The following is a 27,302-nucleotide window of genomic DNA, read 5'->3' as shown; positions in this document are numbered from 1 at the left end:
CTTGGCGTGGCTTTCCTGGCCTTGAGAAGTCTTTAAGGTTCAATCTGAGATTCCTCATAAAAAATTCCAGCAAAGCAGATTTAAGAGCCTATATGATCAATTGCTATTCTTGCTGCACTTATGTAAATAATTGGGCCAAGTTTCTTGAAACTAAACTTATTTTGCAAACCAATTAGTCTTCATTTGGCTATCTTTGGCAAAAATGAGGGTGATTTTAGAGAGAAGAATTATGTTTCAGTGAAAAACTATTTGTGGATGTTGGATCCTAGTTCTGTTAATTGTCTTTGAGGTTTTTTTTTCTACCTGTGAACTGGACTGGATCCTGAATTCTTCTACTGAAATACCTGGTTACAAATCTCCAAACTAATGTTTTCAATTTTTTTTACCTCATTTTCATTTGGAATCATTGAGAATTGAACATGCTCTTTTTCCTGAAGCCTTGCTAACTAAAGCTGAACAACTGGATAGAAACTTGAGAGATTCCTGTCCGTTGCTGTGTAAGCTGTAAGCCACTCCGAAAGATACCTGAATGCCTGATGACATCATCAGAGATGTTTCAAGCTACAAAAGATGCTTTGACTCTAACATCTAGAAGTCTTCTTGACTGGCTGCCTCCTGGACTCAGGAACTAGTTTATAATTTGCTCCAACCATTAACCTCGTTTTTCTTTTTATTTCCATAGAAATACTTGTTAAATACCTGATTGCTTGTTTCCAAATTATAGGCCTAACTTTGGGAGCCCACCTGCATCATTGCCTTCTAAAATGACTTTAACTGGACTGACCTATTACCAGAACTAAGAAATGTGTTCAGTGAGATGAAACAATCTACCACTCAGCTTCTGGACTGTGAAACTTCTTAAAGTTTCAAAGGCGGGACTGTAGGGGACCTGGAAATGGCCACCCCCAGATATGTCTCTTTGGCACCAGGATGATTTGAGGCTGATTGCTTTTGATAAACTGGGACAGGGAAGGAGGCTCTGAGGAATGGAACTTGCCCTTTGTTAGCACACATTTACATTTGTAAGGTAAATCTCTATCTGTAAAAGGTGCCTTCCTCTCTGTACCAGGAAGAAGAAAGGAGATGACCTTCTCTCTAGAAACTCTTAATCAATACCAAAGGCAAGGACTTAAATCTGCATTTTATTGTGCTAGTCTGGTAACCTGTAACTGACTTCCCTCCCCCTCCCAATGTTGGCATTTCTTTAAGGATTAAGCATCTTTCCTTAAGCTGGGAACTGACTGCTGCACTCACCTGTGACCACCCAGCTCAAGAAAATAGACTTGCCTCCTGCTACGCCCACTGAGATAGCAGACCACTACCTGCTGTGTCCATCAAGCGCTGTGGCAAGGACATTTCAATCATATGTGAAACACCCTGTTTGGGGGTATACAACTACTCTGTGTACCCCACTTCTTCGGTGCCCTTTCTTCCTTCGGGAAGAAAGGCCCCGAGCCATGGTCCTCATAAAGCTTTGTTTAATTTTCTCTTGCTATTCTGTCTCATGTGAATTTAATTCGTTCTCTGGCCAGACGAACCCACATTTGGGAAGAGGAAATGTCTTCGTCCCCTACAATAACAAGCACCTTTTTACTTTATAACCAGGAAAAACAGCACTTCAATTTTGAAATAAGCTAGGAAAAATAACCAGTTACTAAAATTAACAGAAAAAAAATCTAATTAATTGTGGCTCCATATGGCATAAAACACCTAAGGAATAACATAAGAAATACTGGGGATCCACATGATGAAAATTATGATTAGGACATAAAAAGACTTGAATAAATGTCTCTAGAAGGGGAGAAGAAATGTTGCAAACATGTTAATTCTAGCCAAATTAATTTATAAATCAAATGCTATTACAACATCCCCACGTGAATTTTTTTAGATGAAGCAGAATTTTACAAAACAATTCTTAAATTGAAGTTAATGATGAATTGGAGAACAGTAGCTAAGAAAGTATTGAGAAAGAATTAACAAGAAGTTTTATTATTAACAAAGAGGGAATAGACCAGGGGTCAGCAAACTACAGTCAATGGGTCAAATCTGCCTGCAGACATTATGCATTCATTATCTATGGTTGATTCTCAGAGTGAATAGTTGCAACAGAGCTATGTGGCCCACAAGCCTAAAGTATTTACCATGCAGACTTTCACAGAAAATGTTTACCAACCTTTGCAATAGACACTTCAATTATGCTGTCATGCCCACAGTGTCTTCTCTAAGGGAATTCATTAAGGCCAAGAGAAGGCAAATTTACAAGGTACTATAATCCATGAGTACAAGTAAGCAGAAGCTAGAAGGTAGAGAAATAAAGGTCGGGCAAGCCAGTTAATAACAAAAGAAGCATCAATAGTGGTCAGGAGCTTTAAAAATACTGATGCCTGGGGCCACTCCAGACCAATTAAATCACAATATCCAGCTCTGGCTTATTTTTAAGGCTTCCCAGTTGATTCTAACGTACAGCTCTGACAGAGAACCACTGAACTAGCAGGAACACAAATGCAGAGTGGCTGAGTGATGTCAATGATGTAGTACGAGTAATGATCCAAAAATACCTGCCATTAAGGTGCCCAGAGCTGCTGGAATCCAGTTCCCATACTCAATATTGTTCTTATATTTAGATTCCCATTAAATCCCCATCTGCCACATTGCTTCACGTTTACGTATAATGAAACCCTACTAACAAGGTAGGCTGAGTGATTCATTTCTTGAGACCAAAAGAGGCAAGTACAGAAATCTGTATCAGATATGTAATTGCATGAAACAGACCCTCAGCAGAAATAGAAAACATGTGGAATTGTTAGGGTGTGACTGTAGAGTGAAAATTACACACAATCCCCTCCACATGCCAGGATGAAACAGTTTTTAGAAGTTATGTTGTGGTGTAGTCACTAATTATACAATTGCCTTTGTGACTCATACATGCATCCATTTAGGGTGAAGCTTTGAAGCAACTGGTAGTAGTTACAGCAACTTCAAAGAAATAAGCAAAGCAGGGTTTGACGGTTGTTTCTCTTCTGACAATGATGTGGGAATTCTGATATAACTGTGAGGCGCTAGCCCTGGAAAACATGATTTTGTCTCTGCTATAACTAGACATGGTCCTCAGTTACCATTCCAACAGGCATGGAATAACATGGATAAGACCGTAGGTTCCAAAGTTTGAGAACCAGTGGACTAAACACATCAGTTCAGGCTCCTACCAAACATATACCCACTTCCTTCTTCTAAAGACCACTACCCTGTCTACTGTCACAACTGTGGCACAGCCTTTGATGACCAGGTTTTGCTTCATATTATCCAGTATTACATCCTCTCCAATGAGAACAATTAATGGGACCAATCCATACATTGTCAGCAACCTATGACATGTCTAAGCATGAAAAAGTGCTGTACTAACAAAGATAAACTAGGCCAATTAGATTCTGTTTGGCATCTGAGTAGAAACAATGAGAATTAGGTAATCAGCAGTGAAAGCTGAAGCTGAAAGCCTCACTAAAGACAGGGTAATGGCAAAGCCAGTCATGAGGAAGAAAAGCGAGAAAAAACACAGATGATAAGGCAGAATAAAGAGCTAAATCAAGTCAACAGGACAGTGGAAAAGGTCCACCAACTCCACGCACTTAAGTCCCTAGAGCCGCCACAGATGCAGTTCCACGCCACGGTTCTTCTGATTCTTATGAAATCCCTATCTTCCTTACTGTATTTCACTATGTGCACCTATATGATAAATATCAATTTCTTGAGCTAAGCCTCTGTCTTCTCTCTTGAAACTAGACATCCTTTATAATTTAGAAAATAGTATAAGGTTAGGCTACATGAACAGAACTTCAGCAGGAATGTGAAACCCAGACCTGGTTATTACTTGGTGGTGGAGTAGAGAGCAGATGCATCCTACCACAAGCCAGGCTGGAATGTTAAGAGCTTACAGGAATCGTGGCAAAGTTATTGTTGCAGGACCACCCATCCAACGAAGGTAAGTTTTGTTTGCTTTTTTTTTGTTTTCTTTTAAGATTTTGTTTTTCCTTTTTCTCCCAAAGCCCCCTGGTACATAGTTGTGTATTTTTAGTTGTGGGTCCTTCTAGTTGTGACATGTGGGATGCTGCCCCAGCATGGCTTGATGAGCAGTGCCATGTCCGCTCCCAGGATGCGAACTGGCAAAACCCTGGGTCTCTGAAACGGACTGTGCAAGCTTAACCACTTGGCCACAGGGCCAGCCCCTCAACGAAGGTATGTTTTGGCACAATCAACAACAACGGAAAAAATTCAAGTGGCCAAGGAAGACCAAAGATAGATGGGTGCTTCTGAAATTGGCAGATAAATTTCTAAAATGGCCCCATGGCATTACTTCAGACTATAGCATCTGGCTGTGACTTGGTTACTCTCCAACATTTCTGCTTAAGTAAGAACTGGAAACATGCAGACAAAAGCATCTTTAGAAATGAATATATGAGATGAGGGGCATATGTGCTTAGTGGTCAAGATGTAGAAATGCAATATGAACATAGCTGAATCAAGTGCTGGCCACAGTACCATCTGAGGTAAATTGTCTCACCCATAGTTCTGGAGAAGAGGCAGTTCTAGATAGCAATGAATTTTAGAATATGACCTGTCCCGTCGTCCAAAGCAGAAGGTACCTGGTGTGGGACACACCACTGAAGTGCTGTGTCATTACATGACTCAGAAAGTCAACACCCAAGCAGAGGTGAGTTAAGCCACTGAAATTCTTGCACTGAGGAATAAAGTTTGTGAAATGCAAAAGGAATGAGGCCCACAGCAGAGGGAGTTGAACCTTCAAGGACAGAACTGGGAAACATGAGATACAGCCAAGAACATTGGAGCAATAAGCAAGGTTTAGTGATGAGTAATAAAAAATGTATGAGGAAACAATACAAACAAAGCTAGGAGGTAAACTAAAGCTTGAGAAGACAATGAGGAAAGCAAAAAAGCAGAGACAAGGAGGAATGAAAACACGTGATAGACTACGTGATGTCTATAAGTTAATAATACTGTATTGAATAATAAAAATTTGCTAAGAGAGTAGATTTCTGGTGCTCTCATCACATACAAAAGAAATAACTAGTAAAGAAGTTCATTAGTTTGACATCTGACTATAGTAATTACTCCACTATATATATCAAATCATGTTGTATACCTTAAATATATACAATTTTTATTTAAAAAAATGTTAAAGGTGGCATACCGGATGAATGATACAAACCCCTGTTGCCAACATTCCCAGATCAGTCTTGGAATCATTTCCAATCCTCAAACCATTTTCCTCAGAGAGGAAACAGAACTTTATTTTCTTTATTTTTTTTGTCATTATTCAAATATAGAATTTTCTTTATTTAGACCCTTCCAAGATCCTTACTTACCTTAGAGGCTGGCTATGCATAGCCGTGGGTGGTCCAAATTGCCTGGTTGGCCCAAGAGAAGTCTGTTTCTTGAAAATAAAGGCCTACAATACCAGAAATTGCTAACAGGATTTCAGCCACAACTGAAGCTCACCAAGAATGTGAGTTTTCTGAAACTCGTTAGGGTGTCACAGTAGGGAATAAGGAAGTGAGGATCCTGCTGCATATTAGAATAGAATGACAATAACCACTAGTAGTACAGGACAAAGCTGCTAATTAGGCATTTAAAGCCATCAAAGATGATGCTGTGAAGGATCTGGCAACTGTTACAATAGAGCGACTTCAAAGTTTTTCTGTTAATGGCCAGGTAGTGAATATTTTAGACTTTGCAGGCCATGTGGTCTCTGTCACAACTACTCTACTTTGCTAGTGCAGCATAAAAGCAGCTACAGCCAATACAGAAATGAACGTGTGGCTGTGTTCCAATAAAACTGAAACCTGAATTTTGTATAATTTTCACATCATGAAATATTATTTTCCCTTTGACTTTTTTAACCATTAAAAAATGTAAACACCATTCTTCACCCATAGGCTGTAAAAAAAAAACAAGCGGTGAGCCACATTTGGCCCATGGGCCACAGTTTTTTGATTTTTGATATATGGAAATAGAAGGTTGCATCAAAGATGGTCATGCAACTGTTTTTTAATTTGAAGATGTTATATTTAATATAACCAGGGATATTCTGATAGCTGTGTTAACTTTTCTGTTTAACAGACTACTCTTGTTCTATTTTTTTTAACCATCTTAACCATTTTTAAGCACAGTTCAGTAGTGTTAAGTATATTCACATTGTTGAGCAACCAATCTCCAGAACTTTTTCATCTTGCAAAACCGAAACTCTATACCCATTAAACAACTCCCCATTTTCCCCCTCCTCCCAGCCCCTGGCAACCACCAGATTTTTAAGAAACACTGCGTGGGCCAAAGAAGACCTGTCTACAGAAGGGATCTAGTCCAAAGGATGCCAGTTTGCTCACAATATTTCATTCAGTGTCTTGGCAAGTTGTTTAACCCACAGTAAGAATTACAATTACCTTGGACCGAAGGCATACTTACAAATAGCTAGAACAAAACCTTCACAAAGTACTTACCCTTTGCCAGATGGAGGCTAGTATTTTTCAATTTTATTTATATCCTATCTTAATCTGTTCTTTCCTAATCTATTCTATTCTAATCTATACAATTCCATTCAAAACTGTGACCTAGTTTTAAACACTACCCAAGGGAAACTGCCAACCTCCGGGCTGAGCTGAATGGGTAGTGCTGTACACCTATGTTTCGTACCACATGGGAAAACGGTAACTACAAATAAGCAAAATTATGAAGAAGCAGAAGCTATGAGGTTATAAAAGCATGTATAAGCACACTGTGTTGGCCTGCGGCATTTAAAAAAAACATTTAAGCTAAGAGCTCAAAATCAGGCACCTTGTAGAGAGCTGGAAATCCTGTTGATACTGGGCCACATTTCCACTGGGCAACAATCAGCAAGAGCCAAGGGGTAACAGCCTTCTCTTTTGGATGAAAGATGCATGTTCCAGTAGACCACAATCCCAAACACTCCCTATTATAGCCTCTTAGAAGCAGCAGCCGCTCTTTACCATCACGTTTGCATGCATTTTTATTTTTAGAGAAATCTCTCTTTTCCAATGACTCTATCCAAAGTAGATACACACACACAAACCACCAAAGTAGTGTTTCAAGTAAAAGAAAGAAAAAATCAGAACCATCTGGACCCTGTAGACATTTGCAATTGCGATCCCTGACATAAAGGATGGAGAAGCCACTTGTTAACAGATGCATTAGAAGCTAGAAGAGAGGAAGCAGAATAAAAGAAGTGTAATAATCATATTAATTGCAGAACATGATTGTGAAGACCCACAAACTGCTGCTATTGGTATATAAATACCTAATTAAACTGGGATAAGTCAGGCCTAGTAAATTTGTGTTCTTAGGAATTAGAATTGAACTATCAAAAGTAATCACAGTTAGCAAAAGGACCTCACACTGGAAGAATACACAGCAAGCCAACACAATGAGAGGAGGCCATGAAGGCCACAAGCAAGCAAAACTTATGACAATGGTGAAGCCCTAAGTAAGCAGAACCTATGAATAAGCTAACAATATGAGGTGGAGAAGAAAAGATAAAGTGGATAGGTAAGCCAATAGATATTGGGAGAAATGAGACACAAAAGATCCGCAGAAAGACAGAGTAGTTCAGTTACATAAATGGCACAATCCGAACATGAAGATCCACAAACTCCTGCTGCTGAGTTTCCTGGACCTTCCTAGAACCAGGCCTCATCCCTAAGGGGCATACACCATATTAAGGTACCCATCTATTTGGAATTTCATGTGATCCCGGTCACCATTATCTCCACACTAGCGGCCAGCCAATAATATGTCATCAGCTTACCAGAGAATTTGTTTCTAGCAATCAGAAGTGCCTAACCAATAGTAAGAAGCAGAACAGCCCCCCAGGAGGAATGCAATTCAGGGAATTGGCTACAATCTGTGGAGAATCCCCTTTGTTTTAAAGACGTTATGTGCAAACCAGCTTGCGATATCATGGAATTTAGATTTTATACTCACTAGAAGGTGAGACTTTGAGAGACTTGGTAGATGCTGCTTGATCGCAGCATTAGAGAGCTAACCCAGAGAGAATAAAGTAGACATGTCCTGGAGTTACCCACGCCCAGAATCTTTCTAAAGGGAACTATACTGCAAGCAAGCCTGGCTGAGAAAGCATTCTTGTGACCAACCATCCCTCCTCCGAATCCACGGCTGGTCAGATCAAGGGTAAGTAAGGATCAGACTCCGAGGATAGACAGACATCCACAAGCTGGTCAACAGCCTATGACTTATGGTAACATGAAAGCTGTCCCCAAACAAGGAGGAGGTGAGAAAACTAGATTCAATTTACAATTGGGGGAAACACAGAGGAACAGAAACTCAGCAGCTGAAATGAATAGATACACAATGAAAGAACATACCACAGCCTATGCAAGAATCATGAAGGATTTCAGTAAAATCAACGTAAGTAAAAGTAAGTACTCAAAGTAAGTAAAATCAATGAGTAAGCACAGGAATCAGAAGCTAAAAATAAGCAGAAACTATCCATCAGCAATAGGATAAAGAACAAAGGATGAAGAAGCCAGTTAGCAGCAGAAAGAGACCCAAAGATGTAAGGAAAGTAGGGATGTGTAGTTATTTGTGAGACTGTCACTTTCAATGATGGTCAGGTATATTTCTGGATGTCCCATGACTGGGTTGACTTCTAGTTTAGAGCAATTAAATGATTCTGGATATACTTGTGATAGCTGAGTTCTATGAGTCTAAAGCATTTTGGGATTATATAAAAAGAAAGGAAAACATTTGCACACAGCAATCAATAGGAGAAAATGTCCTAGACCAGCCAAACAGCAAGTGCTAACCTCTACAGTCTCAGGAAACTTAACCCACAGGCAATCAGGTTCTCAAATGAATGACAACTGGGCAGCATGGAGGACAAGAGCTGAAGCAGACAGTCTGCAGAGAGAAAGATGAGATAGAATGAAGACCATGCCTATAGAGGTTACAAAGCTCAGTTATGAAAAGGAAAAATACATAAGTATTCAGTAGCTAGGAGGCAGAGGAAGACAGAGTATGAAGAAACCAGTTGGTAGTAGAAGCAAGATGACATGCAGAAAACCAGAGAAATACGCTGAATCTCATTAACAATAGTACAACAGAGCTGAGTTCCGCAAATTTCTTAAACTGATCCAAATGAGCCCACTTCTTACAATTAAATTTAGATTTCAAGGAACAGACTGTCAAAAGGAATGTAACTATTTGGGGGTTGGCCCCGGGGCCGAGTGGTTAAGTTCACGCGCTCCGCCGCAGGCGGCCCAGTGTTTCATTGGTTCGAATCCTGGACGCGGACATGACACTGCTCATCAAACCACGCTGGGGAGGCGTCCCACATGCCACAACTAGAAGGACCCACAACAAAAAATATACAACTATGTACCGGGGGGCTTTGGGGAGAAAAAGGAAAAAATAAAATCTTTAAAAAAAAAAAAAGGAATGTAACTATTTGGAATTGGTTATATTGAAGCAACAAGGTAGACAGCCAGGCAAATCACTTTCGTGTCCCAGGACATACTAATGACATGTAAGGCATCCAGTCTGGGTACCACCTGTGCTCACGGAAACTTAAAATTGTGAAATATGAACAGAAACAGGTAATTAGTAGTAGAGACATGAAGTGAAAGAGTGCTCAAAGAGGTTATGAGGGGAGATGAGAGGCATTAACATGAGGAAGCTCACCATGACTAAGCAGAAACTATGAAAACAGAAGTTGTAAGTGTTGACGAACTACAGTCTATGGGCCAAATCCAGCCACCATCTTTTTTTTTTATAAATACAGTTTTGTTGGAAGACAGACATGCTCATTCATTTATGGATTGACTATGGCTGCCTTCATGCTACAATGGCAGAAACAATATATGGCCTACAAAGCATAAAATATTTATTATCAGGCCCTTTACAGAGAAGGCTTGCTAACCCCTGTTATAGAGGACAGCATAGGCCAGTGGTAGCAAAACTAAGACACACAGAGAAACAGAGGCAGAGAGAATATTTAGGTCTCATTAAAAACAGGGCACTGAAGGGGCCTGCCCCGTGGCGCAGCGGTTAAGGGTGCACATTCCACTTCGGCGGCCCGGGGTTCGCCGGTTCGGATCCCAGGTGCGGACATGGCACCACTTGGCAAGCCATGCTGTGGCAGGTGTCCTACATATAAAGCGGAGAAAGATGGGCACGGATGTTAGCTCAGGACTGGTCTTCCTCAGCAGAAAGAGGAGGATTGGCAGATGTTAGCTCAGGGCTAATCTTCCTCAAAAAAAAAAAAAAATTAGGACACTGGAGAAAAGACTCTGAAACTCTGCTGCGATCCTCACGAGTACCCTTACTATAACCCCCTAAACCCTGAATGCACTGGACATTTAGAAAAATTAGTTACATATAACATTCTGAAGAGATCCCCGCTGGAAAAGATTTGTATTTAAAAGTAAATAAATAACTTATGAACTGTAAGAAAATATATTTATCTTCACTATGAAATGCAAGTGAAGAATAAACCAGAAAAAAAAGATATCTGAACTACATAAAAATTAACAATTTCTATGCCAAATTGAGAAAAATATCTGCAACATATGGTAGATTAAAAATCAGTGTAAAAAAGAAACTCAAAACTAAGACCCAAGCAAGATTTTTAACTTTTTTTTTAAAGATTTTATTTTTTTCCTTTTCCTTCCCAAAGCCCCCCAGTACATAGTTGTATATTCTTCGTTGTGGGTCCTTCCAGTTGTGGCATGCGGGATGCTGCCTCAGCATGGCTTGATGAGCAGTGCCATGTCCGTGCCCAGGATTCGAACCAACGAAACACTGGGCCGCCTGCAGCGGAGTGCGCGAACTTAACCACTCGGCCACGGGGCCAGCCCCTTAACTGTCTTATCCCATTAGGAATCAAAGAAATAAAACTAAAACATCAAGGGAGACCATTTTTCACCCTTGCAATTGCCAGATTTTTTAAAAATCATAATATAGGGGCTGGCCCTGTGGCCAAGTGGTTAAGTTCACGTGCTCTGCTGCAGGCGGCCCAGTGTTTCATTGGTTCGAATCCTGGGCACGGACATGGCACTGCTCATCAAGCCATGCTGAGGCAGCGTCCCACATGCCACAACTAGAAGGACCCACAACGAAGAATATACAACTATGTACCGGGGGGCTTTGGGGAGAAAAAGGAAAAACATAAAATCTTTAAAAAAAAAATCATAATATAGTGTACTGGTGAGGATATGAAAAAACGGGCATTCTCATACACTACTAAAGGGATTGTACATTTAATTCAACCTTAGGAAACAAACATGGAGACGTGCAAAGATTTATCTACAGGGATGTCCACGTTAGTATTATTTACACAAAATTAAAACGACAGTAATTGAACAAGGGCCTTGTGGGGACCTGGAATTGGCCACCCCAAGATATGTCTCTTTGGCATCAGGATTATTTGAGGCTGATTGCTTTTGATAAACTGGGACAGGGAAGGAGGCTCTGAGGAATGGAACTTGCCCTTTGTTAGCACACATTTACATTTGTAAGGTAAATCTCTATCTGTAAAAGGTGCCTCCCTCTCTGTACCAGGAAGAAGAAAGGAGATGACCTTCTCTCCAAAAACTCTTAATCAATACCAAAGGCAAGGACTTAAATCTGCATTTTATTGTGCTAGTCTGGTAACCTCCTGTAACTGACTTCCCTCTTCCTCCCAATGTTGGCATTCCTTAAGGATTAAGCATCTTTCCTTAGGCTAGGAACCTATTGCTGCTGCGCTCACCTGTGACCGCCCAGCTCCAGACAATAGACTTGCCTCCTGCTAGGCCCACCGAGATAGCAGACCATTACCTGCTGTGTCCATCAAGCGCTGTGCGGACAGGGCAATCTTGTGACTATTGTGGGAGGGACGTTTCAGTCACATGTGAAACACCCCGTTTAGGGGTATATAACCACTATGTGCACCCCACTTCTTCGGTGCCCTTTCTTCCTTTGGGAAGAAAGGCCCCGGGCCATGGTTCCTCATAAAGCTTTGTTTAATTTTCTCTTGCTATTCTGTCTCATGTGAATTTAATTCATTCTCTGGCCAGACGAACCCACATTTGGGGAGAGGAAATGTCCTCCTCCCCTACAGCCTAAACATCAGATACAAATCAAATTTTTACATTCATGCAGTGGTATGTTATGTGCCAATTTAAAAGAGATGTTATTAAAGTATATTTAAGGGCATGGGACACACTTGAGATCTGCTTAATTTAAAAGAATCAGGCAAAAAGATTTCATTAATGACCCCAACGTCAACAACTGACAAAGACTGCTATCTCAACCAAAAACTCACTCTTGACCACAGAAACAAAACAGGAAAAAAAATCAAATAAAATAGAAAATAAAGTTTAAAATAGGAAATTTAGCAAACCTAATTCAAAATCATTGCAAAGTAAGAAATTTTCTTCTAGAAATGCAAGGTAGGTTCATTATAAGGGAAGCTATTAAATATAAACAAATACAACAAAATGGCCAAAGAAAAATACTTCCACGTTCAACAATCACTCACTTGATGAAATACCTGTTCCTTTGTCCAGATCCCATTTTGAGGTATCAACGGAACAATTAATTCCTCCTAATCCTGAAAGCCAAATTTAAGATTTGACATAGCAAATTACCAAAACCAGCCCCCTACCTTGACTTAAGGTAGTGATTATATCCAAAGTAACTTCCGTATTAGATTCACTTATAGGCATGGGTGGTGTAGGAGACATATGCTGGTGTAGAAAGTAAACACTAGAACTGACACTGTAAGGATAAAAACAACATAAATATAAAGACAAAGTCACTACTAAGTCATGCAAAGAAAGACCTATGGCAAAGAAGAGGATTCTTCTAAGGGATGGTAATAACATGGCCCGTGAAGATTCTATCACTCTATCAAGCACCCAAGCCAACATCTAGATGACTATTAAGTCATGCACATGATGCACAGACCACAAGACACTTTCCGGTGCTGATTCAAGTATAGCTGTGTTATTGTATTACACACATTGTGAGTAAAAATCACTCTGAATGCTTGCTTTAAGTATCACCGCAAGTCTTTCTATTCTAGTCTTCACGTATGTATACCGTAGAATGGGGATGGCATGCTACAGCCCATGGGCTGAACTGGGCTGCTATCTGTTTTTATAAATGAAGTTTTATTGGAAGACGGTCCTGCCCATTTGTTTCCATATTGTCTACGGCTGCTTTCATGCTACAGAGGGGGGAGATGTATTAAAATTAGGATAAAGTCATAATTAGGAAACATAAGTTGCAATTTTTTGGATACTTGAGAACGGCTACATTTAAAATACATTTTAAAATTTATCCCTGAGAAGGGAAGAAACTGAGGGAACCACATAGGATAAACGCAGAACTGCAACGAGGCACATAAAGCATAGTTCTTTCTGTATATATGACCCAATTTGTGAATGTGCTTTCTTTGCGAGCTTCATTTTACTGGGAAGAAATTCAAACTGACTACTGTGAGATTCCATACTTTCTAAGATCAGCTATAAATCCAAGTCCCACAGAAAACAAAATGGATTGGCGGGGGCGGGGGGGGGGGCACTGAGGATTTGTAGACATAATACATTTAATCTACGTCAGAAGTTGGCAAACTTTCTGCAAAGGGCCAGATGGTAATGCTTCAGGCTCTGTGGACCATATGGTCCCTGTCGCAACTACTCAACTCTATTATAGTGTCAAAGGCAGCCATGAACAATACTGAATGAGCAGGAGTGTGTTCCAACAAAACTTTATTTACAACAACAGGCAGCTGGCATGTGGGCCATACTTTGCCAACCCCTAGAGTATGGTAACTGTCTGGACATTATTACATTACCAGCAACAAAATTTGTGAAAGTATTTATTGACAGGTATTCTTGTTGTTTTCCACTTGATACGAACAGAAAGTAACGTTATCAGTATTGTCTGCTAACGGAATTCCAGCGGGAGATGCTGATCTGTACAGCAGGCTGTTCCAGCCCCTGATGCACCTGGCACCTGAATTAACATCCTGCCAGTGATGGGATTTTCAGTTGTGACTCTGACTCTTGCGATTCCTTTCGGTTTGGTGCAGAATAAAGGATAACCTCACAGAAATTGTCCAACATAGACATCATGCAGGAGGGTGGGCATAATAATAAAAGGCATGAAGAAAAAGATAAACAAATGGTAAGAGGCTGTGTGGGAGAGAAATAAATGCCAACCTATCCAGAGTAGTCATCTCTAAAAGTTAGAGGGACCTACACATCCTTCGCACCATCATTCTTGGGCATCTGAATCTTCCTTTGAGAATGAACCCCTCACATGTGCTCCTGTGTCTGGGCAGAAGACAGTAACGAGGACCCCACAAGGCAAGAAGTCCCAATGACTAAGAATGCGCTTGCCACATTCTAGCGCTTCAGGTATAGTGAGGTGGTTAAGATCTTTGGAGTGTGACACACACAGTTCCACTACTGGCTCCCTGTGTTACACTGGTGACATCACCTCTCTGATCCTCAGTTTTATTATCTGTAAAATAGGAACAAATCCTACTTCTCAGAGTTACTGTTAAGCTAAAATGAGATAATATGTGGAAAGCACTTGCCTAAAACATAAAAGGCAATTATAACTGATAAGTGCTACTATTAATATACATTACTTTAGAAAGGAAATTTTCAAAAGTTATGTGTGGGTGCTAGATGACTAGCCTAAAGAGAAAGAAAAAGAAAAAACAGCAGACCTGCTGTCAAAAAAGGAAAAGAGGATGGATAATGGGGATAGGAAAGTCTTAGGGAAAGAACTGTGGTTCAGACAGCAAAAGCCGGATTTATACAACCTATTTTGGCCGATACAGAGAAAGAGATAGGGAGACTTTTTTTAACAGCATGTTAACATTCATATCCTTACATGTGAACAATATCATTTTGAAATAAGTTGTGGTGGCGGACACAGAATGCAGGAATTCCCTTTGTATCAGTGATTATTCCAGGCTTCTCCTCAGCGAAAAGCCAACTTTTCTATCACTCAGGTTCCCTGTGCAGGCTAATCTACCTAATTCTGCCAATAGAAACTACCCAAACACTCCAGAGCCTATACCAGGAACATTATGCTATGAAGACACCATCTCAAGAGTATCCTCATGGGAAAAGGTGACCTTTATTACTTCCATGAAAAATGACAGATACCAAGGACTGATCTGGCCCTCAGGTATTAACTCTGGATGGAGGTACTATTAGCCTAAGATAGGGAAGGCCTCTGCAGAGATCTCCCAAGAAGAGCCATAGTATAGATGTTGCCTAGTTTAATATGAACCATTTCGTGGCTTCCTAAAGCCTATTAGGGGACTGACCCCTGAGGAGCCAAAAATGAATGCCAGTCCAATTGGTTTAAGAGCAGTGCAATCTGGAAGACCATGCTGCCTCTGAAATTACTGATCCAAAATGCCATACACTTGGCTGCCACCGAAACAATGAGCCTCTGCTATTTGCTGGCTTTTGACAGGACGTATACAGCTCTACAGTCTGATTAAGAAAAAACTCTCAACAAGTCTTGTTTGAAAGAACAGACACTCCCGTTAAAAGGAGTGAATTATTGTCACACTGATGTTATTTGTGACACGCAGTTTACGCCACCTAGTTTACCTAGGAACCATTTCAGTTCTTCTGCAAGGGGTGATCATAGACTTGGTAAGCATATAATCCATCCCAACCGTTTTGAGAAAGATGTACTATAGAATAGACTGCAGGCTTTAAAAGTATTGGCCCCTGGAAGTGACATTTCTAAGAGCCTCCGTGACAGGAGTCAGGGCAGAGCCAGCCTTTCCTACCCTACTTACCTTAATCACTGTGTTACCTTAATCGCTGAGAGGCACCCCTCTTCTGTTGCACATTCACTCACATGGCAGATCTGGTGGACTCTCTAAAATGCTTTTCAAACATATCTTTCATAATTCATCCTAGTGAGGGGTTACAAAAAGGAAAAAGATTGCTTTCATCATGTATGACCCTCCCATATTCAGCCTGGTCAGCCTCCACTGCACTGAGAGACAGTGGCAGGTATTAAAAGGGAGAATGGGAAGTGGGGGGAAAAACGGAAGGTGTTGCTTAGTCTAACCCAACCATTTTTAATGCGATTTTTCACACCATAATGGAAAAACTTTTGATGTAACATTTACGATACATTATGCATTTACTGGTAATTTATTCCTTTGTCTACTCTTACAAGAATGAAAGTTCCGTGATGGCAGAACTTTCTCAATATCTAAAATAGTCTCTGGCACTTAGCTATCTGTTGAAGGAAGGGGGAAAGTGCTGCATTCCGATCATCACTTCCATACCACCAACTGGGGACTCCCCTCCCCCAAACCACCACCAACTTACCAAGGCTTCCCGGCTGCCTCACAAGGATATCCATGGCAACAGTGATTCATTCTGGCTCACTGGTGAACCCACTGGGCAGGAAGCCTCAATATAAGTGACAGGTAGTCTTAGTGTTGCTCTTGACCAACGACAAGGTTTCTGGCTGCCCAAGAATCTGCATTTTTAACAAGCATCCCAGGTGATTTTATGCTTAATAAAATTTTACACCATGGAAATTTCCTTCATCAGGGGAGCACAATCTCAGAGGCTATTATAAAAATCGTTCAGTATGGAATAAAAACATTTCTGTCTCATATGGCCTCCTTGGGCTTAGATGGAATCTAGAGGATGCAGTGGTAGAAAACACATTACTGGCTTGGATTCAAGTTCATTTTCTACACCAACTAGCTATAATCTTGGGCAAGAAATCCAATTCCCCCCACCTGCAAAAATGGGAGAATGGAGAAAGCAGAGGTTAGGCTCATTACTCTGTAGTGTAGTCTGAATATTTTAAGACCTTTTTTCATATAATGCAAAAATATCAATAATTGCCTAGTGCCTATTAAGACTATCTCCCCCGCTCCTTCCCACTAACTGGGCCACTGACCACCAAAGCCTCTGACCACTTACCGAGACTTCACAATGGTTTGATAACCATGTGTAGGATGCTGATTTGAGCCTCTCCCAATTCTCTAGTAGCCTCACTGGGCCAGGCAGCACTCAATATACCTCTTCACCACTGGCATGATTTCTGATCACATTTGGTGTCACCTGTAGGATAGAGAGAAGGACGAAGAAACAAATTTAAGATAGAACTGTCAAGGTTTGAGATCTAGCTTTAATTTTACTTTTACCACCTTAGTCAAGTCATCCAGCCCACACCATGGACCTCAGATTTCATTCTTGCATCACAATTATGTTCTTTATCTGGTAAAGGCTGTTGCAATGCCTACAATTAAGGATTCTTGTCCCCATTTTAAATGAGATAACTTGGGTACAGACACCCTAAGCAATTATACCAAAATGTTACAACTCAGATATAAACTCTGATGCTGATCTCCCCAGCTGCCTGCAAGTCCTTCTTCCCCTCTTTAGATCTCAACATCCCTATCTTTGAATGGCGGTAAACCTGATCTCTCAGGGGCCCTTCTATGTCTGGCAGTTATGACCCTCCATTTCATACTCCTGACTAAAAGAGCCCCCTAAAAGTGAATGAAACCTCTATCTAGTCATCAGATGGCATTTGGTTCACACTGATGAGGAAAGGTAACAAAACCCTGGGCTCTGGACCAAGGTCTATCATTTACAATCTCAACTTCTACCAGGAATCACCTTACTCAAATGTGAAAAGGAAGTGAACATATCTCTTCCCTTACCAGCTGCCTGGGTTACCAAAAGGATCACAGGAGCTAGGCAGGCCCTTGGCTAGTCCCCTACCTCCAAGACTCAACCACTAGGAGAAATGGGGCTGAGACCTGAGACCCACGTAGGACAAGCCAAAGACCCCCAAAAGTCCTTTCTTTTTAAGGAAGCATCAGACTGCCTCTAAATTTCCCAATCCCTAGCTGCTTAGCATGAAAAGCAACCCAGAAATCTGGCAATTCAGCGATGGCACAAAGCCCGGGCTATTAATTATTATCATTAGATGCTGGCAGCACAAGCTAGTGTAACTAGGTTTCCTGTTATTCACTGAGATGCAGGCAATCTTCAAACCCTAGGAAGATCCAAGAAGCAGTTTCTCAGGGCTCATTTGTAACTGTTTCATCTACCACCAGCAAAAAAGTATGTCTTATAATCTACTAGTGATATGAGATCCAGGCAGAAAGCTCTCTCACCATATGTGGGCGATATTCATGCTGCCAAGTGTGTATGTGGGAGGAAGCAGGAGCCTTGATGGGTTTGGGCCATCTCTTTATTGGATAAAGTAAAGCAGCCATTATTAGAGCAAGATCTGCACATCCACAAGCAGCTGCTGCCATTAGCAAGTATTTAGCTTATTAAAGCCTAGAGGGACAAGGGTGGGAAATGAATGTGTACAGGGCCTAACTGGGAAATGGTAATATAAACCCTAGTAAATAAATGGTATTTATAAACGGTAAAATAAATGGTAAGTATAAACCCTAATGTGTGAAATGTCTGCACTAAAGAGCCAAGAATAGAGTAGCTGGTAGTTAATGCCTTTCTCTGAAGACGGAGATCTATTTCTACCACTCCCTTCTTCCACCCCACTCAGCTCTTTTCCAAACTAAACTGCTCCAGGTTCCAGCCCCCTCACCACCCCACTAAAATTCCACTTCTGTTCAGGTCAACAAATTTCAAAATGGAAATAATTTCAATGTTTGCCTAACTTTGAAAGTCACATGTACACTCTTGAAAAAAATTCCAGAAATACATTAAGGATAGAAAGTAAAAACCACAGAATCCCAGAAAGTTTAACACTCGGGGTATGTTCTTCCATCTACTTTCATGTATATTTAAGAACATGAATTTTTATTTTACAACAATTGGATGAAACTATACTACTCTTCTGTAGCCTTTTTTTCAACTAATATACTGGGTACATCTTTCCAAATCAAATATTCATCTACAAGACTATTTTTATTTTTAATGCCTATGTTGTACATGAATAGGCTAAAATTTATCCAAATTCCTATTTATGATAGGTAAGTTTTTCCATTTTTTACTGCTATGAACATTTTGATCCTTCCCATGCCTAAACCTTTTAGAAAATCCTTAAAATATTTTAGAATTTATTTAGAACATTTGGGGGTATATCCCTAGATATGAAATTGCTAGGTCAATGGACATGCAAGATTTATTCTGCCAACTAATATATTGCCACACTGATGCTACAAAGGATCACACTCAAAGTGGACATATCCCACTAACACTAGTATGACATTTTTTAATCTTGGCCCATGTGATAGGTATTAAATGCAATAATGCATTTTTATAAATACAAGCATTTATTACTAAGAGAATTACAAAGATGAGCAACATACAGCCTCTGTCCTCAAGCTTGAATGAAGGGAGATAGATACAAAGAGGTAACATTTACCATGATCATATTCATGATAAAGATGAATTACATTTCAGTTGGTGGTGCTTCCTAATTGACTCTGTGGCTAGTGCTAACAGAAAAGATCCAATTGGGGCTGGCCCGGTGGTGCAGCGGTTAAGTTTGCACGTTCTGCTTTGGTGGCCCGGGGTTCGTCGGTTTGGATCCCAGGTGTGGACATGGCACTGCTTGACAAGCCATGCTATGGTAGGCATCCCACATATAAAGTAGAGGAAGATGGGCACGGATGTTAGCTCAGGGCCAGTCTTCCTCAGCAAAAAGAGGAGGACTGGCAGCAGATGTTAGCTCAGGGCTAATCTTCCTCAAAAAAAAAAAAAAAAAAAGAGATCTGAGAGAATATTATTAGACAGTAGTCCAAATTAAAAATCCGTTTGCTAAAATTCCAAGGAGTTGTGCTAATGCTGAATATCATCAGTGGCATTTCAATGTGACTTTACTATTTCTCCTTCAAGTCTTAAAGGAAAGAACCAAGTGGAAGCCACTCAGAAAATCACCTGCACCGCAAGCCGGTTAAGTGAATGAAGTGGAGGACAGTCTATTATTAGAAGGATTCACACTGGACTTGGTCTTCCTTCTTTCCTTCTCCTACTACTTCCAGTAAACAACAGTGAGCTAAAGCCATTTTCTCCCAGAAACAAAATGGCTTCTCTCCCTGGGACTCTCATTCCCAGGCAGATCTGCTTATACACAGCTAGGCTGCAGTGGCATCCATGCCAACTTGGAAAATACAGATAAGGATCAAAAGAAACTATTTTTTGGCACCATGATGGGTCAGATACAGATGAGATCAAAATGAATGACAACATGAATATTTTAAAAACCCATCCAACAAAGACATATGAATGTGCAGTAAAGCAAATATAGCAAAATGTTAATTGCACCATCTAGGTGGTGGGTATATGGGTTTTCACTGTACAATTCTTTCAACTTTTCTGCATGTATGTTTGAAAATTTTCATAATAAAATGCTGGGAAAAATCCACCAAGCAGCTTGAACAACAACGCTGTAAGGCCTTTCCCTTCATTTTACTCCTAGAATGAGAATATCCAATATTCTCTCCAGTTTGTTTTCTCAGATCTAGCTTTCTTGCATTGGACTTGGAGCTCTGCAACTTTTTAATGAAGTGAAATGAACCACAATATACTCACAGGCAGGTTACCAAGACAATGTGGTAGATTAGGGATGGTAGAGGGGAGGACCCTAAAATCTTGGAAGTCCATGCTTGCTACCTGTAGAAGTCTGAGTAAGTCAAGATTTCAGAAACACCACTTCTTCGGACCTTCTAAACATTTGCCTCAGCCTACCTTTCTGCCTTATCTCAGATTAATTCCTTATTTTCCATATTTTCACTGCAAAGAGCTGTGTAGGAAAGAGGGAGGCAAGTAATAAGGCACTAAGGCATGGTATGTCCACGTGCTTCAAGTTAGGATATAACAAAAGGAATTTCGAGAGTTGAAGCTTGAAACTTGATGTTGAAGGACACAGTGTAACTGACTGACTGCAGGACCCTGGGGGAGGTCTTATAATCAATCTCCTAGTTTGAAGTGTGTCCTAGCTTGCCCATCTGTAAAATAAGAAAAAGACTTGTCATAATCAATAAAGAATGAGGTAAATAAATGAGTTTCTGAGATACTACAAGTATCTCTGGTGAGTGGAGAGGGGAATAGAACCATCACTGTTGAGTGATGATCCAAAACAGGGTAGGCAATCTTTTTCTGTAAAGGGCCAGGCTTTGTGGGCCACCATGTCTCTGATGTAGCTATAGCTACTCAACTCTGCCATTGCAAAAAGGCCACAGACAAAACAACAACAAATGAGCATGGCTGTGTTCCAGAAGAACTTTAATTGCAAATCCAGGCGGTCCATGGGCTGTACTTGTGCACCCCTGATCTAGAACGTGAACCCTACCTAGGAATACCATTTGGAGGATGACCTGAGGAGGAGTGAAAAGGGGATGAGCCTACATGTAGGAACCATTTATCAAACACTGGGCAGTGAGGATGAGGCTCCCGATCTGGCAGCTATCACCCAGGTCCCACCAAGGAAGAAACTGTCAGCAGTAGCAACATCTGTAAACACCAAGGACTGAAATCCAAACACAAAAATAGCATTATCTCAGCAGAAACACTTAAGAAGGTATATACAAAACTAGAAACAAATACCAAGTTTCTGACCACGTGCATTTTGAAGAAATAGTTGACAGTCCAGAGCCTGTGGAGATCACGTTAGCAGGCACACAATAAATGTTTGTTGATGAGTCATTCATTTATTCATCCAATAAACATTTACTGAGGCCTACTAATGTGCCAGGCTGGGCTCTGGAGGTGAAGACACTGTCCCTGCCCTCAAGGAGCTCACAGTCTAACTGAATACATAGGAAGGGAGACACGCATATACACAGACAATTACAATACAACCTGATAAGTGCTGTAACACTTATCAGGTTGTATTATAATGGCCGATGTAAAATTTCTTTCCAGGGGGTGCTGCTCCAGGCTGCTGCCGGCTGTAACATCAAAAGAGGGGAGGAAGAAATTGTAGAAATCCAAGGTTAAATGCTTTTAGGCTACTTCAAATATCCAGGCTCTCCCTAACTCCTGATCATAGGCGGTTTGGGGATCTCGACATTGGCATTATGTAAAATGGGTCTGTCACACTTAAGATATAAGCACAGGCCTCCAGTAAAGGGCCATCTCAACCACCTCCTCTACAACACAAGCTTTGCTGTTGTTTGGCTTCATTTTGTTTTGCTTATTATACATCTGTCAACTTCCCCACCACACACATAAGCCTAGTTGAACATTTGCGACTAACTAGCAAATGCTGAAAAATGGGAGCTTACAACTAACTGGATTAACCCAGTGTTACTGGATGGCAAAAAACAGTAAGTAACAGCTTGCTTGCTGCCTCTAAAGCCAATAATCCCCATCCTTCACTGAAAAAATTAAAATTGGACTGTTGTTAAATATAAAAGAGATAGTATATAGCTCACGGAGTGGGAATAATAATTTAGAAAGGTTTACTTAATAAATATAATTAAACAGATTCTCTGAATCACAAATAACAGATCCAGTTTGAGGAAACCAGAATGAGATGGCCCATCCCTCCCAAGATCTTTGAGAACATCTAATCTAAATCACCCATATATTATAAGTAAGAAAAATGAAACAGAGAGGTAACACACTCTTCCCACCTCCTTTTCAAAATTCAGTGAGTGGTACAGTAAGAGATTCCTTGAGGAGATTACTAATGTCAACTAGACATTTGGTTCAAATGGTTTTGTACAAAGATAGCATGCCCCATACCCTTCTTAGTAAGGCCTAGGTTTTTAATGGCTCTTTTGTCCCTCCACCAGCAAATTGAGCTGATGACATCAATAAACTGTTGCCATTTACACCAGGATCTCTGTCTTAGGACCCAAAGTCTCTAAGGTCACTCTTTTATATGCTTAACATACTATTTTCCCCTAAAGTCATTTCAATGCTGTTACCTACACTGTTCTATTCCGCCAATTGTCAGCCCACACTCACAATGTCTTCTCAGTTATTAGTTTGTTCCCGTTAGCATTTTACATCCCCAAAGAGCTTAGTGTTATCTATAAATGTGGACATTACACTTTGTCCACAGCCTCCCCCAGGTCACTCATATTCAAAACAAGATCAGCCCCTGAATGGATGAGGGAGAGGGGACTACTGTTTTGTGTTTTGCGAAGGTTGGTTTCTTATTAGGGACAAAACGTTGCCATGTCTTCTCCACACCCACAGCCAGGGAGCACCACTGCTGTGCAGCACTCAAGAGTGCTTTGCTTTTAAGATAAAAAGAAATGGCTATCTATTTAAAGGACAGACAACTGTTATCTCAAAATGGCTACCAAGAATCTGACATGTATTCTATGTAGCAGTTGTCTTTGGAATCACAAACATTTCTTCAGACTCAACGGCAACAAACATTAGCCAGGAGCGTATGTGCAACAAATGACATTTGTCATTTGCAACAAATAACAAGGGATAATAGATCCTTATACAGAACACAAAATACAGAGTTCTCACAGATAGATAACATTCAGACCCAAATTGAATAGTTCACAAAAGGAAATCAGAGCTAATAATTAACATCTGAGAGTCCAGTCTCACTAATAATCAGAGAAATGTCTCAGAAAGACGCCATTCTTTTACATATAAACTTAACAACAACAAAAAAATTTAACTATTTAAATGACTGGGTACAAAAACTGACAATTTTTTAGAACTCTATGATGGCAAGTCTTTATAATGTTCAAACTTTCTGATGAATAATTCTAATTCTGGAACTCTATTCTATAAAGAAAGAACTCAAAATAGGTAAACAATAAAAACTAAATGAAAAGACATTCATTACATAATTTAAAATCATGAAAATTTTAAAATACTTCCATAAAATACTTTCCACAACAAAATATCATGAAACCATTAAATGACAATTACAAAGAATGTTTAACACGGAAACAATGCATGTTATAACATTAACCACAAAACACGATATAAAATGGTACAAATATATATGATCAACTGTACAGAAATGCAGAGAGAATGAATAGAAGTGACACATTTATTAACACTGGTTATCTCTGGGTGGTGAAATTATGGATCTTTTTTCCCATAGCCGATGGTTATCCTCAGACAAAGCAACAATGAATACCTGCAAAAATTCTAGATTGATGGAACTATCCAAACTTAAACAATGGAAGAAAAATCACAAAACACAAGACAGATTTGACCACAATTTCAAACTTCTATTAATCAAAAATTTAAAAACAAGAATTAAAAGGCAAACAATAACCTGGAGTATATAACAATACAGAAATCTGAATAATACCTTTCATTTACAGAACACATTCAAATAAATAATAAACGTTAAACTAAAATTCCAACAGATAAATCAGTATGACATGAACTAACATCACATGAAAGAAAATAAAACTGCTAAGAAACATATGGAGGAAAAAAGAATCCAAACTCATCAATAACCAAAGAAACGCAAAATTAAAATAATACTGGTTTTTATCCACAAAATAATTTTTTAAACAAACACTACTCAGTGTGTGAGTAAAAATGGGTACAACCTTTTGGGGAAGAAATTTGGCAAAATACATAGTGTTAAAAATGTTCATATTCATACCCTTTGACGTAGTAATTCCACTTCGACGAATCTATCCTAACCAAATAATTTTAAAAATCCATGCATTTTCAGTCTTTTATCATAAGAAAAAAAGAAATAACCTTTCCTTTACCATTGGACATCTGTATTATTAACACACCAAAATATTAATAATAGGTAAGAAAAAAATCTCTACTGCTGCAAATGACCGGTTGTCTCAAATCAGGCAAAACAAGAAGGGTGTGTCCAGCGTGCCGCAGTCGGCCATTTTAAACCCTCTGCAGAACAAAAAGCACAGAAGACAAGAGTAAGAGTAGATAAGGATGGCCACCCTACTAGGCTCCATATTAATTCTTGACTTTCTGTCTCCACATACATAACCCTGTACAATGCACTAAATAAGAAACAGCAAACAGGTCTTTCCTAAACAACACAGGTAAGTTATAAACAAAATTTGCAATCATAAACAAGGGTCCTTTAAATTTGCCCCCTCATTTTAGGGGATAAAGCCTAATGTTTAAGAGCACAGGATTCTGGAGCCATACCACTTGGATAAAAATCCAGTCTTAGCCATTCAACTGGATGTAAGGCCTTGGACAAATTACTTGATCTGTATCCCTCAAATTTCTCATTTGTAAAAAGGATGAACAACGGTACTGCTATAAGACTGTCGAGAGTACTAAATGAGTTAAGGCATGTGTAAAAGCACGTAGACCAGTATCTGGCAGGTAGTTTAAGCGCTATAGACCGCTTAAGTATAATTATTATTATAGATAGGTAAATAGGCCCAGAGAATGAAAAAGACCAGCACGAGATAACAGCTAAGATTATTGGAAAAGACCTGTCTCCCCAGTTTTGGGTCCAGTGCCTTTTCTACATATCTAAGTGCTAAATTATTAGTTTCAGCGACTAACAATAGCTCCTCACTGACAGCCATGAGAGTACGGCTATCCAAAAAAAATCTTCCCCCTAGACGAAACCGTGCTCAAAGTTTTACAGAAAAAATAATTTAGAGGAAAGGGTATGGGCCCAGGTCACCTTCATACCACCACTGCCATTTGCCCAAATCCAAGGTTTAAAGCCAAGTGTAACAAGCATGCGGAAACAGCCAAATCCTCACCCCTATATTCTCAAGGGGAGAAAATCAAGGGCTTCTGACCAACATAACAGCAGATTCTTACAATACAGCAACCACTGTGTTGCTCCTCTGATGGGATGAAAGAATGTGTCCAGAGCCACGTAGAGCGGCCCAAGATCTGCAAGTCCGACAGAGAGCCCTCCAAATGTGTACTGTCCGAATATGGCCTATCTCCAAGTACTCTAGTTTTACGCATTTCCTACACACAGCCAGCTGCCGCAACCTTTTATAGAGTCACCATCGCCTCCGCATTTTTAAGCCCACATTACCGACAGGCTAGTGAGAGACTAAGATTCTGGGTTAATTTTTGGAGAACTTGGCCACAGCCTAGGACAACTTCAACTCGAGCTGATCCCTTCACCCAGCGAGAAAGGTAGATCTGCTTCTCTGCAGGCCCTCCTAGCCCAAAATGGCCAAGCAAGGACAACTTACCTCCCCCCTCGCCATTTTGCAATCTTAATTACACGTACACTGCGCGCCTCCCCTCTCCGTCATTCCGTCTGAAATACGCATGCGCCCCTCTTCCCTCCTGCCGTTTAAAGCCAACCGTCACAATGTTGTCGCAAATACGCATGCGCACCTTCACGCTCCCTCCCAACCGCTGACGCCAACTACTTACTAGCAACTTTGCTTTCTTGAATGCGCATTCGACCCCCTCTCCTCCCCGAGCCTTGCGCGCGCGCGTCCCTCCCGCTCTCCCCCACTGGAGGCCCCTCCCCCTCACGTCAGGCCTCCTCAGATGTACCTGCGCGCCGCCGCGCCGCGCCGCGCCGCGCCTCCCCAGCCATTCAAATGCACATGCGCACTGCGCCTGTCCTCCCCCTCCGTTTTTTATATACACATGCCTGATGACATCGGGACGTGTTTCTCGCTACAGTTGTGCCCCCATGCTCAAGGAGAGCCATTACCAGCCTTCCCTAATGGGGGTAGGTTTGATAAACTAGGGAAGTGCAGTACGGGAAAGACGGCTTTGCAGGTGATCCGAGCCGCTGCCAAGTCTAGATGGAATCCACCGCGAGTACCCTCGGACTCCGTAATAAGACCCTCCACCCTGAACAAAGGCAAAGAACGTTCTCATAATCGGATGAGCCTGGTCCTATGGCCCCGCCCTTTACACCTTCTGCTACATACGAAGAACTCCAAAATTGTTAAAACAGGGAACGTTTGGAGAAAGACCGACGCTCAGGTGCCTCAACCTTGGTTAGAGGAAAGGAGTCTGTATTCATTCCTTTCACAATGAGAAGTAAATGCTCAACATCCTCTGGAAGGTCTGAGGCCCCTTCTGTCCCCCATTTTTTCCTCTCGTGAACCGGGAGAACACACAAATTAAGGATCTCCCTGGCACGAGTTCCCTCCGCCGCCCTCTATGTTCTTCCCCTACGTCGTTCCTTTACCTCCTGGCTGAATCGACTGTCGTAGCGAGAATTCTTAGCGCCGGCCGTCCCAAGACAGGGTGGAGGCACAGCGGCACAGAGTTCGCGTCGCCAGGGTGGCAGCAGCAGGCCAAGGTGGCAACGGACAGATGACCAGCCGCGCTTGCAACTGCACCGCTGAAGCCAGTAAA

The 27,302-nt window shown here is 40.8% G+C and overlaps 1 long non-coding RNA gene across 18 annotated transcripts in view; it reads right to left on the bottom strand.

Annotated features, from left to right (window-relative positions):
* The window catches only part of LOC124245782 (uncharacterized), a 76,173-nt gene extending 48,871 nt beyond the window's left edge, over positions 1 to 27,302 (bottom strand). For 12 of the 18 annotated variants that reach the window (XR_006890325.1, XR_006890339.1, XR_006890341.1 and 9 more), the window contains exons 1-4: positions 27,133 to 27,302; positions 17,016 to 17,156; positions 16,407 to 16,560; positions 15,880 to 15,982 (exon numbers count right to left, since the gene is read on the bottom strand). This is a non-coding gene — a long non-coding RNA (uncharacterized LOC124245782). Of the gene's footprint in view, positions 1 to 12,691; positions 12,805 to 15,862; positions 15,983 to 16,406; positions 16,561 to 17,015; positions 17,157 to 24,621; positions 24,879 to 26,170; positions 26,216 to 26,357; positions 26,413 to 27,132 lie in introns of those variants that run through there. The other 6 variants (XR_006890333.1, XR_006890332.1, XR_006890328.1 and 3 more) reach the window with 6 other exon arrangements.

This window comes from Equus quagga, chromosome 10 (assembly GCF_021613505.1).
Source record: "Equus quagga isolate Etosha38 chromosome 10, UCLA_HA_Equagga_1.0, whole genome shotgun sequence".
Lineage (NCBI taxonomy): Eukaryota > Metazoa > Chordata > Mammalia > Perissodactyla > Equidae > Equus > Equus quagga.
This window is presented reverse-complemented; position numbering and strand designations above follow the sequence as displayed.